This window comes from Dipteris shenzhenensis, chromosome 28 (genome assembly GCF_047967505.1).
Source record: "Dipteris shenzhenensis isolate YYH24624 ecotype China chromosome 28, Dip_SZ_1.0, whole genome shotgun sequence".
NCBI lineage: Eukaryota > Viridiplantae > Streptophyta > Polypodiopsida > Gleicheniales > Dipteridaceae > Dipteris > Dipteris shenzhenensis.
This window is the reverse complement of record NC_141623.1, coordinates 18,205,455-18,212,542: the sequence shown is the minus strand read 5'-3', so window position 1 is coordinate 18,212,542 and position 7,088 is coordinate 18,205,455.

Sequence of the window (7,088 nt, the reverse complement as noted above, 5' to 3'; positions counted from 1 at the left end):
AATCTAGCTCCTCTGGTAGTTCCAATAAAACAACTTCAAGCCAAGGAAGTGGATTCACCATTCGAGGATGAAGCTGAGTACCCTGTATACTATGTGGAAGGTGTAGAAGGTTTGATACCAATCTATGCAAATCAAGTTTAACCCAACACATATCAAGCTCCAATCAAGTGCTACAGTTGTGGAGAGAATCACCAGATTACAGAGTGCCCTCATCATGATAGCCCCACTAGTTTCCAACCACTTTGAAGAGATTGTGGCATAGGCCATGCCTATATGGATTGTCCCATCACAACAAGCTGAGGAGCCTGATGTCCCAATCGGCATTATTAGGGTGGACCATCAAAGTCTGGGTCGGCAAGCATAATATCTTAACCTATGAATGTAATTACACACCAGCAAAAAGAGGCCACCAAGGACCCTAAGATTCCAATTCAATCAAGATGACTTCTTCAAAAGAAAGCCCAAGTGCCTCTACCTCCACCAAGCATTGAGCAGCCAAGCTCATCCACATCAGCTCTTGAGCCTCAAATAAAAGAAGCTCCATAACCAAATGAAAAAGTGGAGAAGGCTCGATTTTAGGCACTTCAACAATGGGTACAAAAGGAACAAGCTCAATTAGAGGCTGAGAGTATTGAAACTGTACTAGAGCCTTTGTTCCAACAATAAAATCTGCAACATAATGTACTACCATGCCAACTTGAAGGAGCTGCACTTTCTAGCATTCTAAGTTGCCCTATGTCAATTCCCATTGAAATCCTATTATGGAATTGTCCCAATCTCTAGGAGAGTTTCAAAGGCTGGAGTGAACTCGCAAATCCCCCTTCACCTATGGAAGACATACAAGATATCCCTGTGCAGATGGGGGAGAGAGATGGCATACACAACATCATTGTGCCTTTGATCCATAAGGCATATGATGAAGTCTGTAGCATCATAAATGTGCATAGACGCTACGGGAAACAACAGACAAACGATACACGTAACATTTATGAGAATGGAATACAGATATGCAAGAGAATGGCAAAACACTGAAGAACACTATATTCTAAAGCAATAGCTCGCACAACATCTATGTATAGAATGACATCAGAATGCTAGTAATACATGTGACAAAACCGTCTGATGGTTAGAGAAGCAGCCGTTGAATACCCTAACTGCTTGGAGATCCGAACTGTCAACCCTTGCGGCTAACCTACCCTTGCACACTCCTGTAGGTCACTACTAAAAAAACCACATGGTTATGCAATAACACATGGCACTCATGGTGGACTGTGCGAACCACACATGCACATCCCTAGACTAAAGTCAAATGCCTTACATGGTGCAAAGTGTATGTGCAACAATCATTTTAGGCATAGCCTCAGCACAGAACCAAGTGCAATAAGTTAAATCTCACCCTTCACTTAGTACACAAGAATTACAAAGCATCTCATTCCAAAAACATTCAGAAAAACATCCACTCTCTGTAGTTGCAATGCTTGGCTGAACATCCTTTGTTATTTCTCATGCCTGTCCAAAAGCTTCTCCACATTTCAGACATCTCCGATCTTTATTCTACGAGGCCCTTCCATAGCCATCGCCATAGTTCTACTCTTCATCTGAACTAGAAATGTACTAAAGAAGTGCAACAATGCCACCCACCTTGCTCAATCCCGCATCATTGCTCTCAGGTAACTCTATCTGCAACTACATCATCGCTCCACTCGAATCAGTAGCCTCAGTCATCTCTAATTGCCTCTTCCGCATGAACATCTTTAATCTTCAATCCTGCTCAATCCATCAGCCATTGTAATGGATGTGGCTTGGATCTATCCACTACCTACTATTCCAGCCACTGCTTCACGGGTAATACTTCATCTACCCATGCACTCAATGGTAATTGCTGCTGCCACCATTCCTGTGCCATCGCATGTCTTTGAGTCACCATTGGCTCATAGGAAGGGGGATCCGAAAACCCAAGAAAAAGGCGTGTTCTTATTATAATACTTCTCGAGAAACTTATCCGCCTCCTTCCACCAAGGAGGGCAAGGAGGTAGTGACAGACTGAAAGAATGGGTGCACAATTCCAAACATAGATAAAGTGAACACCTCTGTCACTTGAGTGCAGATTTCCAATATCCCGCCCTTATGATAGTGAGTTGCATGGCAGTTAGGCTAGTACCTTGTAGAAGAATGCTATCATCATGCCGTGAACCCTTCTACCACGTGTGCTCATGCATAGCTCTGCCGCTCCACCTCAACCCAGGAAATCTATGCCTCATTAGAGATGGGGAATGGGCACTGAAGACTACCATCATGATGGTATAGACAAAGCTAGAACCCATTAACTAGATGTGGAAGTACGTGTCCTTGCAAATCCATAAGATAAAATGATGTCGATCCGCAATCATGAAAAACCAAGAATGGACCCAACCATCGCAATTTCAACTTCCTCGGCATTTTTCCAAGGCGAGTGTTGAATAGAAGAATCAGTTGCCCGCACTTAAAGGATTTCTTCTTGGAAACCAAATCCACCCTCCCCTTGTGCTGTGCTTGGACCTCCAAGGTGAGATAATAGCTCTCTAGTCACAAATCATACAATTGGTCTAGAACATCCAACCAGAATACCATAGAGTCTTGCGGAAGAAGCCTGTCCTCCACCACAATCCTCAAACTTGGAACAATATGCTCGATCAGCGTGATTGCTTCCAGTCCAAATGCTAATTTAAAAGGAGTCAACCCCGTGGCCACCTTGAATGATGTGAGATATGCCCATAATGCTGCCAGTAGCTTCTCATCCCAATTCGTGTAGTGCTCATTCACCAATAGCGACATGATCTACTTGAAAGTATAATTTGTAGACTCTGCCAATCCATCCTCTTGCGGATAATAGGGGGAAGACTTCTTGTGAATCACCATATAAAAAGAATTCATTTGCTTGATGACTTTGTTGACAAAGTGAGTCCCCTTGTCACTGATAATCTCAATTGGACACCTGAACCGAGTGAACACATTATGGGGTAAAGGCACTTTGGGGGACGAGCATTTTCTAAGCAAAATCTTCCGAGCGTCCGAGCGAAGGAAAAAAAAAGCTTCCAACTATGCAAAAATATGGCAAAAATGGATCAGAAGTAAACATAGTTTCACTTAGAAATATGCAAAGTATCATAGCAATACCTATTTTATACACAAATCTTTACATGAATCTTTGGGAATGGTGAGAACAGAATGGGATGGCTTTTGAAGAAACCCACATGTAGAGTAGACTTCTCCATGAAAGTTCCCTTATGATCCTTCTTATGACTTTTACTTAATAGGGGGTGACATTGAAAAATCTCTCTCAACCAATCTTCATGAAAGGGCTTCTCCAAAGAAAACTCATTGAAGCAAGCCATAAAGGTAGTTTCTCCAGCGAAACCCCTTTGAAGTAGTCTTCCAAGGTAGTTTCGCTGGCGAAACTACCTTGGACAACACTTTTAAAAGTGACATAACTTTCACATCCAATGTCCAAATATAGTCATTCAACCACTCAAATTGATCAAAAAACCCCATTTGAGCACATCTATGGGATTATATTTTGGAAAATCTTGCATATATAGTATCAAATATTACATGCATTTTATGAAAGTGATATTTAAGCCCAAGTTAATACTTGTTTATAGTAATTTAAACTTCTCTAAAAACATGTCCATAAATATCTTGTTATTATTACTATAAAAACAATAGAAAGATATTGCCATATGATATAAATGTGTTTAATAAGTAATTATTTATGTATAATATTATTACATTGAGAGTGATTATGAGGGATGTTTCTTAAAGGAATTATTTTTCAACACTTTTTTGAGGTAATAACAAGGGTACAAATGAATGTCTATGAATAAGAAGATTTATGTTATGTAAAAATGAATGAGTGACTAGTCTATATAAAATAAAAGTGAAAATACCATGTTTCCTAAAGAAATACTATTTTTTAAATCTCTTGAAAAACACGCTCGGATAAACCTGCTCATAGGTTTTTGCTCGTAAAATTGATGCATCCCTTTGGGTTTTGCAATCGATTTTGTAGTATTTTCCCGCAAGGCCCAAGCTTCCACCCATTTGGTACAATAATCCGTGGCTACCAGAGTGTAGCAATTCCTTGTGCGGGTAGTTGTGGACTTGAATGGACCCATGAAATCCAAGCCCCATTTTTGGAATGCCTCCAGAGGCAAGATGGGATTAAGTGGCATGTGGTCTCGATCAGTGGGATATCCCAACCGTTGGCAAAGGTCCCAACTTTTTGCAAACCATCAAGCATCCTTTTGCATGGTTAGCCACCTCAACCCTACCTGCAAAACTTTCTTTGAGGTGACTTCGCCCGCAAAATGGCCACCTGAAACCCCACAATGGGCTTCCATTAGCACTGCCTCCTGCTCATGAGGTGGAACACACCACAATAGTGCCTTAGTCAGGTGATGGTCCTAGGACTACTTTAAAGGATCGGCTCCGCAATGCTAAGTTTTCCTCTGATCTCGATTCATGTACTTGGGCATGATGCTAGTAGATAGGAATGAGAGCATCTCATCCTACCACGGCCATGGTCCTTCTAGGATGACTTCGGCCTCTGCTGTGATCGGATCCGCCCGAAAAATTGCTGTTAACTCTGCATCAGGGAACTCATCCTCCACTCTCATTGGCAACTCTCTAGACTCCAGTCGGGAAAGGTAATTTGCAACTACATGCTGTGAGCCCGAGCGATGAATCACATCAAAGTCGTATTCCTACAAGAGCAACACCCACCGTGACAATTGGACCATAAGACTTTGCTGCTTCACCAAATATAACAATGCGGAATGATCAAGTTCATGGAAGACAAACGGTCGACCCAACAAATAATGCCAGAATTTATTGATAGAATAGATCATGCCCAGTTCTTCCCGCTCCGTGATAGAATAATTCTTTTCAGCCATTGAGAGCCATCAGCTTGTGTAGTAGACTGGGTGATACCATTTATTCGCATCTTTTTGCATCAAGACACTCCCAATAGCTCTATCCAAGGCATCCATGAACACATGAAAATTCTTCTCCCAATCCAAAGATAGCAACACCGGCTTCCTACACACCCTCCCAATTGATAATAAAGTGGCAAACTAGAAAAGAAGACATGCCAATATAGAGCATTTTACACATAGCTATTAATAATACCACATCTCAACATGTGGCAATCAGGTTTTTTTATAGATGACAATTTGACATTTTATCACCCATCTCTCTTCATGATAGGATTTGAATCATGGTATCCCTTATGTAGAAGAACCCATGAGTCTCTAAGTGTACTTCCTCTAGTTGGATTATTAAAGGGGACAAACTTATATTTTCCCAATCGAGTTAAAACTCTCAAGGAATGTAAGTTATGAAAATCACAAAGCTGGGTAACCCATCAACCTAGCCACAAATCCTAGTGCTCTAATCGGTGTTCTTCTCTTTTAAATACTGACATTTTTTCCCCTATCTTGAGAACTGAAACCCTCTCTACAATGCTTCCATCTAGCTCAATGATTTTGTTTGGACTCCCATTCTCGACAGGGTCAACTCAAAAAATGTAAGTGTACCATGTGCATTCAAATGAAGGGGTATTTTAATTCAACTTTTTTTTAAAATTAAACAGAATTACAATAACAAGAGGGGTATTCTAATATAACTTTAGAAAAAAATCATTTATTTCATAAGTAAAGAGGCCTTGTTTCTATTTGGGGAAATTTTTTAGTTCAGGGGTTTTTAAAATACCCCTTGAATGTACATGATACATATAATTTCTTAACTGTAGTACACCCCTGAGCTCCTATTATGGTGCCATGTGTCCCTAAGTGGAATCTTCCATTAAATATAGAGTTTGATCCTTTGATGTTCATAGGTTGTCCATTGCATCAATGCTTTGCCCTAGAAATGCCCCTCGGGTCCTTAATCCTAACCTATACCATAGTCCTACTATTATAGTTGACATAACTTTAAGATATGTCTACACCCTTGAAAATAGATTGAGGAGCTTTGGAGATCACCAAGTTGAATCTATTTGGGTTATCCTTGTATTTCCACTCAACCAACCGTTCTTGATATATTGTATATCTTTTTCTTTACCCTTGTCTATCAAAAAATATTTTTCCTTATGACTGCAAGATTTTCTCTCATTGGTGTGTAAAATATGGTGGTCCAATGAGTTCAACTAGGATTTCTAAATTCCCCAAATTATCATAATCACCAAGGTCTCTTAATTTGTTTTTCTTTTAAGTTGACACACATGAAAAGTTGGATTTTCTCTACATATTTAGATAGAGGAGCTAGTTTATGTACATGTTCTCCAATTCATTTAAGTATTAGGAATATTAAAAATCTAGTCTTCCCAAATATTTTGTCATTTACTTACATATGTTGTAAGCATACACTCTATGGTTTTATTGATCCATTTTCTTTGACCATAACTTTGTGGATGATCTGTGACTCATTTCAAACCTCTTAAGAAAAACCCTTCAAAAGTGATTATTAAATTTAGGGCAGATGTACTATTCTGATCACTAATAATATTGACTGGTAGCTGAGATAATCTATAGACATTATCTATGAGTATTATAGATAATTTAATAATATTAACTTTTGTTTTGGTTGGAATAAAATGAACTATTTAGGATAGTCATTCCATAATTATCTATGTACAGTCAAGCGCCCTCTATCTTAAGTAAATTTATAATAAATTCCATAAAAATGCTCTCCAATTTTCCAAAAAGAATCTCTAAAGGAAGTGATAACCTACCTCCTTTAGGCATTCACATTCTTTAACTTGGAAATTAACACACTACTCAAAATTTTATGGGCTTGTGTAAAGTTCAATTTTCAAAACCCAACTTAAAAATGTCCAAATTTTATGAATATGCTGGTAATGGTATATTCAAAGCTAAAATTTAAAACCAACGTTCAGTGGAAAAACCTAATATTTGCTAATATTGTGTGAATACTTCCTATGATGAATATTATGCTAATGATGAACAGTGTGCCAATGAGATTTTTAAATATAACTATCAATACTAAAGTGTGGTGGGATAACCAAATACTTGTTGAGATTACTACAATTC